This window comes from Hylaeus anthracinus, unplaced genomic scaffold (assembly GCF_026225885.1).
Source record: "Hylaeus anthracinus isolate JK02 unplaced genomic scaffold, UHH_iyHylAnth1.0_haploid 11997, whole genome shotgun sequence".
In the NCBI taxonomy this organism is placed as follows: domain Eukaryota; kingdom Metazoa; phylum Arthropoda; class Insecta; order Hymenoptera; family Colletidae; genus Hylaeus; species Hylaeus anthracinus.
The window spans coordinates 7,107,768-7,120,048 of record NW_026534344.1 but is presented as its reverse complement, the minus strand read 5'-3'; the positions used below and the strand labels follow the sequence as shown (position 1 = coordinate 7,120,048).

Genomic DNA, 12,281 nt, shown 5'->3' with positions numbered 1-12,281 from the left:
CGATAAATTACTCTGTGACCAATCGAGCTAACAAATTATAAGTTCACCATTCGATAAACTTTATCACTTTCCTAACTCGCTATCTGCAATCCTTCTTTCCTGCTTCGAACTAGCCAACTTTACTCGTTCAATTTGTTTTGTCGATAATGACCAGAAGTTCCACTGTCAAAGTCAAAATGAATGAAATATATTTTCAGTACACAAGGAACTTTCGATGGATTGCATCCTCTCATAAATAAATAAAAGCAAGAACTAGGCACTTTAAGGATAACGGAATAAACTACGTAGTTACCAGCCCACTCTCTCGTACGAATCAGCATAAATAATTCAAATTTCCTAAGGAAACCTAAGGCAAAACTACGTTAAACCAGTAAGTGCTCGAGTTTATGTACTGCGGTGGCGCGTTCATCGCGGTCCGACTGTAATAGACAATCTTTTCTTCACAAATCTTTGAGGCTATGAATTCCCACGACAGCGCAGAGATAAAATGTTACCCTAGCCGCAGAATGAACATTAAACGGAATAGAACGTAGACGCGACTATAAGACTCCGGTGCACGCGTAGCACCGGAACGAAATGGAGGCTGTTTCAAAGAAGTATACGCGAATGTATCCATTTCCAGCGTGGAAAGGAGCAGCCAGTCCCATCCGCCCCGACTCTCAACAACGATCGAGTGCCTCGTTTCGTCCGAGACGCCGAAAAATGTACAGACGGATATACAGAGGAAATCACGAATAACGAACGAGTCTCACGGCCGAGAAATTTAGGCGTCTGCGTTTCATCCTTCATGCCTCTACCCTCGAACGCAATAAAAACGCGAGGGGTGAATTCTTTCGTCTTTAAGTCTGTTTGTTATTGTAATATGCACAACTTAGCAAGAGCGCACACGATTCGACGTAAGAATAACAAGACTGACACTATTTTTTTTTTAATATAAGTTTAGAGTCACGATGGTTATTAAAGACTTAATAGTAAATAGTAATAGTAAATTAATCGTAAATTATGCGTTACTATTACGTGGCTTCGTAAGTTTTGCTGAAGCTAATGGAAAATGACACACGTGTATTTGTTTCTGATATAAAAATCAATTTAGAAAACTATCCAAGAACTCGTGAGATCAATTCACCGTTAACCTTTTAGTTAATTGCATCGACGTGAAGAAGTACTCTTGAAGAGAATTTCAAGCTTCGATGACAATTTTCTATAACATATATGTGAATTCTAGAAATTTGAAAGGAAACGAGATTTAAAAGGACCATCATTTTTATAACTCAATTCAATTTTGCTTACCTTGAGTACGATGGCAAATCTTAAAACTATCTGGCTTTAAAGATGAATTTCAGTGACCAACTATAGTATATACGGTAGTAAAAAGATAATATAATTTGTTCCACTTGATCTAACCACCGCGAGGAATGAATTATATTATCTTTTTACTACAGCATATTCTACATATAACTGGTTACTCAGATTCATCTCTAAAACTACACATTTGCCATCGAAATAAAACTAAGCAATATTGAATTATGTTAAAAAAAGTGACGGTCCTTTTAAATATCATGTGTTATTCTGATTGTCAATATGATATTTCAGTTATATAAAGTGGTTGAACCACTAGTTTATGTCTTGTACCAAATTTAACGTTCTAAAAATCTAAATAAAATGTATTACTGCATTAATTGCAGCCAATTCACAAAATGATATAACCTACATTTTTCATAAGTACTTGGAAACTCGATAATTTGGATCACATAATTCTGTGATAATTGTTAAAGCATGAAACCAACCCCTAGGTTCAAAACAGGTATCGATTAATTATTAATTACAAATTTAACTCATATTAAAAAGCAAAGATCAAAGCAATATTCGAGTCAACAGTTTGCAGCTGAAAGCTATGCGGCGATCAATTTAAAAGAAAAGTTAGGATCTAGCGACTGATGCAATTCAATTCACGGTATAAGTCTGTGGATTTTTTATACCGGACCACTATCATCGTTCAGTATCGCGTATTGCCCTGCTGCACTCCTGCCGCGATAGCACTTGACACGAATTTTCAAAAATTGTACTGTGCATCTAGCTCGCCTCGTACGCCCTACTTTCGTGTTAAAAGGCTTACTTCATCGGGTCGCGTGAACATCGAGGAAGACTATTAAAACGCCATCGATGCGCATTAGACAACTTTCAAATGAAATTGCTAATTTAACATCCGATTAACCAGATTAGAACCGTTCGAATTAATCGAGGCAAAGATGTGTTTAATTTTGTTTAAAAAATTCCACTATATCGTGTACTATCGTGAACTCGTAGAAAATTATTTGACGAGGAGATGAGAGTTCTCAAGGTTCCGTCAAACGGACGGCAAAGTCGTGAAATCTAAAATATTTGCCTGCCCTGGAAAAGTCAGTATATTGAGTTGCTCGCAAATTAAGTGCCGGTGAAAAACAGCAATTAGCTTTCTCTACATGAACTACTTCTACGTACTACGAAATACTAGAGTTTGGTAGCGCGTACTCTCTCGGCAAGTGTCGTGACGTTTAAGTATTCGAACGTTAAGTGACTCGTACAGTGTTCAATGACTCACACATTTTTCAAAGCATTACTTCAACGACATTAAAGAGGCTAAACGATTCGAGTAAATATGGAGCTTTTTCAAAGTAAATGTTTCGCTCTTCTCTTGAGCACCCTTTAGGTACTATACGAGTACAAAAATATGAAAACTTATGAAATTATTAAATCAGATACAGGGAGAATGTAGAAAATTGTTGGAACGTAAAATGAATAGAAAAAATAATATTGCACACGTGAGAAGATGATAAATAAATGAATAACTAAATAACTAATTCAGATCGAAAACATGAAACAGTCATTTCTAAAAATATTATTAATATTCGGTATTCGATTTTTTTTTTTAAACTTAAGTGAGAATATCACAATTATTTAGATGTTAAATTTTTAAATAATAAACCTCCATTTGAGTAATGATGGGGCATTTTTATAGATGGATTGTATGCGCGTACCTATAGCAATGATATTATTATGGCATAAGCGTGGAAAGTAAGCAAACGACGTGCTTCGGGCCCACCTGATACGAGGCGCAACAAAACTCCGTAGCAAAGCCCGGGAAAGTTCCGATTGGCCGACGGTGCCTATCGAAAGTCCTATAAATGGACAGCTTTTTATTATTTTTTGCCAACAAGTCAGTCGGCTACGACTGATCGACGAAGCAAACTTTGCACCAATACCCATAATATGCGAAAACTTTTCTTGTTTAACTAAATCCCTCGACCACGGACGTCGGGTCATTTATGACCCACTTCTGAGGATTATTTTATTTCGGAGTTGGATCACGTGTTTACACCTTAGCCGAACCACGCGTCACTCCATTCTCCTCTATAAGAGAAGAGAATAAATAAAACATAAAAAAATAAGTGTAACAGATTCATTGATAAATACTGAAAAGTCTTTTACTTGAGACGATGTTTCGAAACGTTATAATTTATATTAATGATATTGAAAATTGAATTCGCAAAAAGATTATTATTTCCCCGTTGGTTCGGATTTTATATCGCGTAAACTGAGAACTAATGAGATTGCTATCATAAAAACGCAATTTATGAACGAAAAGACAAATTTCTCTCACATCGTGATCATCCCTCAGGGAGGTTCTTTATAGTTCCTCGCAGTGGGTACAGGAACTTTCCTTGCATATCTTGAGCTGACGTCGACTCTTCTCAGAATCCAGGTCACTGTTGGGCAAATTTTATTCTGAATAAAGAATAAAAATTCCAGATTTATTCATAAGGACAAAAACGAATGAATCCTTCAACTGTTCACCCTGGAGCTAGCGACGTTGAACTGTGCAAAGAAAAAGGGTTTTATATTTTATTCTTACGAATAATCTGACATTTTCATGCTTTATTCGTAATAAAAGTTGCTCCACTTTAATGTAGGTCAAGGTATTTTCCTTGTCAAGTATAATAAAAGTCCACGAGGACTACGCATATAGAGGAATGGAAGGTCCAAAGGTCGATAGTTCAAAACCAAGCTTATATAACATTGGTAATAACATGTTGAAACTTTTATAGGGTACATGAACCTAATCTCAAGAGGTACAAGTTCTCGGTACGAATTGGTGGCCAACATGGATGCTCAAAAGAGAAATTCATGTTATAAGGTCAAACTTATATGGTTGATTGCAGAGTTTGGAGCTGATCGCGAGATTAAAATTCTTCGAAACCTATCGAATGATTCCTCATCAATATTCAAGATCCCCTATCCTAAAAACAATCCTAAGATTAACAACCTTTTAACATCGTCGTTTCTGGAGGCACCTTACAAGGGTGTCCCAAATTCGACATCATTTGAATTTAGCCAGTATATTTCAACGAAAGCCATTGTCCTCGTTTCAATATTTACCAGCGAAGAAGCGTCGTTGCACGCGCGTTGACCTGTATGCTGATCAGGACCACGGTACATGCAAACAGAGACAAAGAAATATATCGGTTGATGCCAACAGCTGCGGCATCATGGAAAGTAACGATCACAGAGGGAGCCCGTGGCAAGAAGGAAAGACGATGAATCCATGTGCCTCTCTTGTTCGGTGTCTTCTCGAATACCGTTTCCCCGTCCCTTCAAGTTCCTCTGGCGTCTCCACTCTCTAGCAAGAAGAGACATTTGGTGCAGACCATTACCCCAGTCCCGGGTGCCATCGACCATCAGCAGCGCGTTAAAGCCACTGCAATTACAAACTCCGACGGTCTCATCCCCTTTACTTCCACCTCTTCCTTTCCCCCCTCCGCGCCGAACCGTTTCTCGCCCCCGTACCCTGCTGTCTCTCGCTCTTTCGTGCCACGTTTCCTTTCACTCTTTCCCTCTTTCAACGTTTTCCCGACACCGAACAACCACTCTCTCTTTCCGTCGTTCCGGTTTTCTCCTTCAGTCTTTCTGACGCCATTCCCATTTACATTCGGCCAGGCACTATCGTAAAAGTAACTTCGTAACCGGTACGACCGGTACCCGGCCAGGATCCCATCCTCTATTTCGGGGAAATTACACGTCGGTTGGCACCGCAAGCTCGGAAAGATTTCCCTTATCAACCGACGCTCCCGAAATCCTGTTTCTTTTTCCATTTCCATCTCTGTCCCACACCTCTGTCTATTCGTCCGGTCGTCCGTGTCCCGTGGCTCCAGCAGTTCCAACTAACCCCCATTACCTATCTCCTCCTTGCCTCCGTAAGGGTGCAACGGACCCGCGGAACTCCCGAGTTCGTTGCTACGAAATTGTTAATTTTATACACCGGCGTCGTTGGCGCCCACCTGCACAGGGGGTTGTTTTGCCTGAGAGTTGCAGCTCGCTTGTTTCCGAGGAAGGTTTTTGAGCGACGCTGTTGATGCTGCGGCTGATGAACCCCGGTTAATTGGCTACGACCCCGTGGGGAACGAAACCCTGGCTACGCGAATTGTTACTAATTTGTATTAATTTCTAGAGAAATTGGGCCGCACAGTGAAATGCGTTTATCGAGAAGTTGCGATGCCGGATCCCGGAGCAAGGTGTGCTCGTAAGGAACATCACACGTGGACTGAACAGAACAGAACGTGTAACAGAATGATTTCGATGAAACTTTGTACAGTTTTACGAATGGAGTACCTTTTGATTCGGTTAAATTAAATTTACTTATTTATTTAATTCGATTCGATATGTTTCATAACTTGGTTAAGTGTCTCGACAACTCACAGAGATAGAAAGAAGTTAAATATTTAAAAATTTGTATTTATATATCTATTTATATACTACTTTAGTCTCATAATTAGTATTAATACGATAGCATGTATCATGGAGAATTTTCAATGAAATATTCTATCATTATTTAATTAATGTTCGAAATCAATAAACGCAATTCATATTGCAGTAACAAATACAAAAATCGATTTTTATGTAAGTTGAGCAATCCCATGTAAGCGGTGTTCGTTCAAGCTGTGGAATTAGACCTGTAATAGAATTCGGCCGTAATTTCCACTTTGAAATATATTTCAGAAAATGCATCAACGACACGAACGCTACCATCGTGTGTAAAATGTCATCCATAAAACGTGTCCATCAAAGATTAATCCTCGAAGTAGATGGACAAAAAAAAAAGCATTGTTGACGATACTTGAAACGTTCGAAAGACTGATCCTCCTTTTGTACATTGGATGCATTTTCGAATTCGTTTCGAACATTTCCCCAGCGCATCGAGTGGTCGAATGCTTCGAGTAATGGGGAAATTGTCGCATCAAAAATGTCGGTGTATGACCATTTCGAGCGATTAAATCATCGCTCGCTACTGCAGGCTCGGAAGTGCCGTGGATTTTCAGGTCGATTTACAGAGCTCTTAATCGAACGGATGTGTTTGAAAACGATGTTTGCGCTCATCATCGAACCGTTTGTTTCGAGCGAAACGGTAATACCAGGATATATCTTGATTTATTCAATAGTTACGACTTATGTTTCGCAGCGTAATCAATTCCGAGCGTAAGTCAAACAGGAAAACTATAAATAGAGTGGGCACTGTAGTTGGCGCATTGTAAAAAGAAATGAGAATTAAATTAATGAAAATACTGATTACGAGAATTTTAATTATAAATCCATCGGTTTATCGCTTCTCTAGATCTTGTCGTTCTGGATATACTGTGGAAAGGAGAAAATAAAAGTCACCGGTAAAAGCTAAATTTTTAAGTAAACATGGTTCATTGCGCTTGGCAAGCTTTCACGAGATAATCGCACATAATAAGGCAGTAATGTATTTCGGGAGTGAATTAACCCCTGTTCTGGAGCGTCGATATATTTATTGCTGACGTGCAGGCAATCGAGTAAAACGTGTATAAGGGGGAATAAACAAGTATTTACTGATGTCGATGCTTTCAGGAGACAAACTTTTAAGTTTCAAACTACACACGAGTGCAAAATCATTGTCCTATATTTAATGAAGCTTGATTCGTGTCGCAAGCAGGATATAAAACACATACTTAGGGTGTAATCATTAAAGCACCCCTAAAATATGTAGATTAATAGGATTCATCTGTAATATTAAAATTATGTTCTAAAAACAATATTATAATTATTAGAGTGAAGAATATTTATTTTCTGCGTTTTGTAAATAAAAAGCTTAGGATTGAAATAATGGCATTATCCTTGAAATATAACCGTAAAAATGTGCTTAATTGGAAAGTAACATTTGATATTATCTAATTAAAGGTTTCGAAATGTAACATGAAACAATAAATCAAAATCGTTTCATACTGTATGCGTTAGTTCAGTTTCAAGAGCGCCGCTACCAAACAATTAACGTATCACGGAAATAATTTATAATTCTCGATTGTATAAACTTATATATTGCAGAACGTTCTTCGCATTCTCATTTAAATTCACAGACTCTGCCTTGCAGTGATCCATAGAAAAAACAACCACAGTTCTCTAAGCTAGGCTTTGTTTCTAGGAATAATCTCACTGAGAACAGCAAGCTCCTCTATAACAAAAATTCCTTGTTTGTAACAAAATAAATCCCATTATAATGAAAGTTTTAATACAGCCAGTAGGTTCAGAATCGCTCTGACAACGATTCATATGGAAATTTCACGAAATTGGCTAATAAAGTTGCGCGTATAACTCCTGTTTCTGCGCATGGTAGCTACATCTGCATGGAGCAGACTGTTAGAGTGGGCAGCAAATAGAACTATAAAAGCTCCCCTTGTATCCAATCATTTTATTTGTAGAAAAACATGCATACTCGATAGAAGGGATATTGTGAGGGCGTAGAGAATGGCAGTGATCTTGAATTTCAGAAATAACTTTTGTATATATTTAAAACCACAGTACTTCAAATGTGGAAGTAACGTTTTAATCAGTGACTGAACTCTATTTACGAGTTACTTTGTACCAGACAAAATTGTGCATAGTATAAATGTAAATTGCATTGGAGAAATGACTGCTTATCCATAAATCGTGATGATATGTTCTCCAAAAAATAACACTATATTTTGTAAGAAAAAAGGCATCATTTCAAGTATGCCTTCAGTTCTATTCCTACCAAACTTCAAATAAGCAGCAATTTTAAAGTTTTCGTAATAATTTGATCACCTACTGTATTTTACTGGCGCTGGGAATCGTTTGGAAGATATCCAGAATGATATAAAATATCACAATATTTTTGAGAAAGTGTTTTCACATTTGAAATCATTTTACTCGTGAAACAAAAGTAGTTACGTTATCAGGATTACACGCTTCCTCGAAATTTCAAATTTTGTTATCTGCATGCTTCGTCAAATCCACGTACTAGGTTTATCTAAGGGTAGCCTCTCGGATCGAAACGATCTACAACGGAGTCTTCAAAGGATCACTTTGGCCTTATTAAACTGACTACTTTCAACGATTTAAAACAGTGACCGTCAAGTTCCAATCCCTCGCAAACCAATTTGCGTGTTCCACTTTAGCAGTGCGCCCTACTCCAGAGCTTTCAGAGTTAGTTGCAGTTCAATTTTCAATTCCGTCAGTAGCTGCATTCTCGACCTTAAACTGGTCACATTTACTTCTACTTCACACGTCAAACGTATAACCGAACGGTCGTAGTGAAATCTAAGCAGCTTCTCGCGTCAACTACGATACACATTCGCTTAACCCGTCGTCTCTGCGACAGCCTTTTTTCAGTATGCAGTGTTCTCAGAGCTGACTTCCAAACCCTCAGTTGCATATATTTCACTTTGTCTTTCGAAGAAGAACTTATTCCTTGGGTGTGCAACGTTTGGAATAATTTTATATCAACTTTATTTTTTTTTAATTATCTGAACTTTAAAAAATGCTGTCCTCTTTTATTGTAGCTCTGTTTATTTAGTGTATGTCGATGTAAAAAGAAAACTCCAATTTTTTAAACGCCTCTGAATACTCTATTCCATACATTTTGTTTCATCTTTTTAAGAAGAAATTATCCAATTATCGCGATCGTGAGAAAAACATAACTGATACTAATGCTGCGTCTAAATTGGGCTTAAGGAACTTTATCTCAAGATTCCTGCGCGTCAAACTACAATACAATAGATAAACTATCGTTAGAGACCAAGCACATGCTGTGTGTATCCAAGAATTCCACATCATAACGATTCCAAATCAATAAATCTGAACCTTGAAACTCAAGAACTGTCGAGACCTCTCCTTGCATAATTAGTCTCCTAATATCCAGTTACATAAATAAAACGATTCGTAAATAAACTTCCACTCCAGAGGAGTCGTGGTTGGAAATGGAAAATCGATGTCGGTGAATCCTTTCGTTGCGGAAGGATTGTAGAGTTTTGAAGCACTCAGCCAGCGAGCGGAAACGTCATTTAGCCAAGTCGGGGGTTTTCCTTTAATCAACGCTATATTTATTTCCAGTGATTGACAACCTCGGTCTCGTTTAAGTTGGAAGTCCTCGGTCCGATATCTGCCGAAGTCAGCGAGGAAACGGCTCGCTAACGAAGTCCCCGAGCCAAGGAAATCTACCCTGTAAGTCCGATGGCTCAAGTATTTAACCGCGACTGGCGCTAACTTCGCCGTCGATCGTTTGTCCTAATCGGATAGAAATATTGGGTGTACTGGAGCTGTTCTAAGATCACGTTCGATCGTCCGGCAAGTCCGGCAAGTTGCGCAGTAATTCGCAGTAAATTAGAGACGCAGAGAAACTAATTTATGGGGATCGAAATTCTGCTTGCTAGCAACCTGAATATATGTATATAGGGATGAACATGTACGCCTACATGGTACGAATGTAGAAAATGTACATATAAACCTGCTGATATGTACATAACGCTGATTTATTAGGAACGTTGTTTTCGAGTGCTTTGGCTGACCATGAGTAAAGTCTCTATCGAGAGGAAAGTTACAGTGCAATACGTTCCATGTTATAGATGTTAACTAGACTGTTTCATTCCTAATTATTCGTACGCGTATTCCACTACTTCAATTCAAAGCAATAATATTATTTGCTGCGTTTCCTACACGTTGAATATAGAATCTATTTATATTTGTGTTTATAATTTAAATTATATATTGAAATCGTATCTCACGTGAAATAAACTGGGGGTTATTCGAATAAATCGATGAGACGAACGTTGTATATAAGTTGCAATATGACGTTCTAATTCCATATTCATCGTTCGAATAAAATGTTTGTTACTTCTACTAAACGTAGAAGTTTTTTATCTCTAACTCACGCGCATCGGTCATCAACATCTATGGAACCTCCTCACGATATTAATCTAATGCTCCGACTCACACTGTCACAACAGAGTATTCGAACAGTCAAACACAAGTATTCGGAGTCAATTAGAACTCGTAGAGAACTCAATTAAAACTGAACTGGTACTTGCAGAGAACACAATCAGAACTGAGACAGAACACACGGAGAATTTAATTCGAATTGAATTAAAGTACAGAGAGAACTCGAACAGGGCTTAATTAGAACTCATGGACAACTCACTTGTACTCGATCAGAATTTACAATTCATCTATCGTAAGAACTCTGTACATAGAATCTGTTTAATATTTTGTTCAATTTTACGAGCAAGATCTGTATATGAGCAACATTAAGTTGTTAGAGATATTTATATGTTGAAGATATATATTTATGAAGAATGAAATATTGATATTATTGTATTAATTTATGTTTCTCATATTATATTTTACTCATACCTAGTGACGCCAGTATATTTAACAACAGTGTTACAGAATTAAAAAATGCACATGTAATGAATAATTTCATTTCGCAAGAAGTTAAGAATTAATTAATATCCCAGCAACCAGTGAATGTAAAGTATCAGACACGTCAGACAACGTGAAATTCGATGTCAGTAAATCTCCTTGTCGCGTTCCAAGTACTCTATTCAGTCGTTCTATTCCAAACAGGATTAAACCAGCACAGCCTGAGACAAAGACGTCTTAGGCGTACAGATTGGGCTAAAGTGGCACCAGTTTTCCTTACGTAAGTGAAATACAGTTCCCACTAAACACATCTACTTACTCAAAGTCGGGTTAAATACTTTATACACATCATATTGAAACTTCTGTTTTAACTGAAACTAATCGGTCGAATAAAACATTAAGAAACGAAAACGACGTTAATTTCAGCCCTAGTATGGAGTTTGCAACGCAAACTATTGTTAATACTATTAAAAGGATATCGGTAAGCTGCTTAAATACAATAAAACTATCGAAAATACGTAAGCAGTGATAAAAGAAATCAAGAATATAACAGGGTTTATTTAACGTGTTACAGACAGCTTTCTATAAAAATAATCGTATTAGAGGGAATGCCTTAACAAGATAGAAAGCGTGCGTGCCGAGAAAGTAACTAACCTCTCGCCTTATTTCGTGAGAACTGCACCTCAGCTCCTTTGTAATCCCAGCACGCGAATCGAATTTAAGAAAGCCAATGGCGGGAAGTTCGCGAAGTTGCTGATAAAGTTTCAGTCGGATTAGCGATACACTGCGTGATTATTGCTCGAACAAATCGTTGCAAAAGTATTACCATGCTATTTAATAAGTAATTATTTTTGTGTCACAATTAGATGTCAGCTAACTAGCTCTCCTGTTCGCTGGACCACAGTGCATCTTGTTACGTTTATATCATTCTATAAACAGCGATCTCTGCCAGAAAAATGTTTACGACGTCCATGATCGAAGAGAACACGGTTTTAATGTCAGAGACATCCAGATAGTGATTTCATGAAATCTTAATCCGACGGGTTAGACTTCGGTGTGTAATTTGCAACTGTATAATCTAACATTTGAGTTAGTACTTAGTTTTGCAACCCGATCAGAATTCACGGATCCTATCCAAACTTGTTTTTCTTTAACACACGACCTTCAGAATAAATTTTTTAATTCCTTAGAGAAAATCTCTGTCACCCATACGTGGGTGACGTGGCGATAAACGTGTTAAAAAACAACTTTTGAAGAAAAACCGTACCGTGGGTATCGTAACAATGTAAATTGCCTGAACCTGTGACCAATACAAGAAACGAAAAATAGTAACGTTATTAGCAACCCTCGAGGCGCGTATCAAGATTTCCTCGCAAGTTCGCGTTCGGCTCGGTAAATGGTTCTCCCTCGATCAAAAAAAGGGTCCGACCGCTCGCAGAATGGCTAACCGAGAAGCGCAATGACGATTCCAGCCTACATCGCCCGCATTTGATTCCCCGATCTCGTAAGAAGAGTACGTCGGTAAGTGGAAATAGGGGCATCGGAGAAGAGGAGCCGGTCCGTTTCTCGAGGCG

General features: G+C 38.0%; 1 protein-coding gene across 2 annotated transcripts in view; it reads right to left on the bottom strand.

Moving 5' to 3' along the window:
• LOC128889698 (protein timeless homolog) overlaps positions 1-12,281 on the bottom strand; it is a 187,935-nt gene that overhangs the window by 121,929 nt on the left and 53,725 nt on the right. The gene's annotated exons all lie outside the window — the stretch shown is intronic.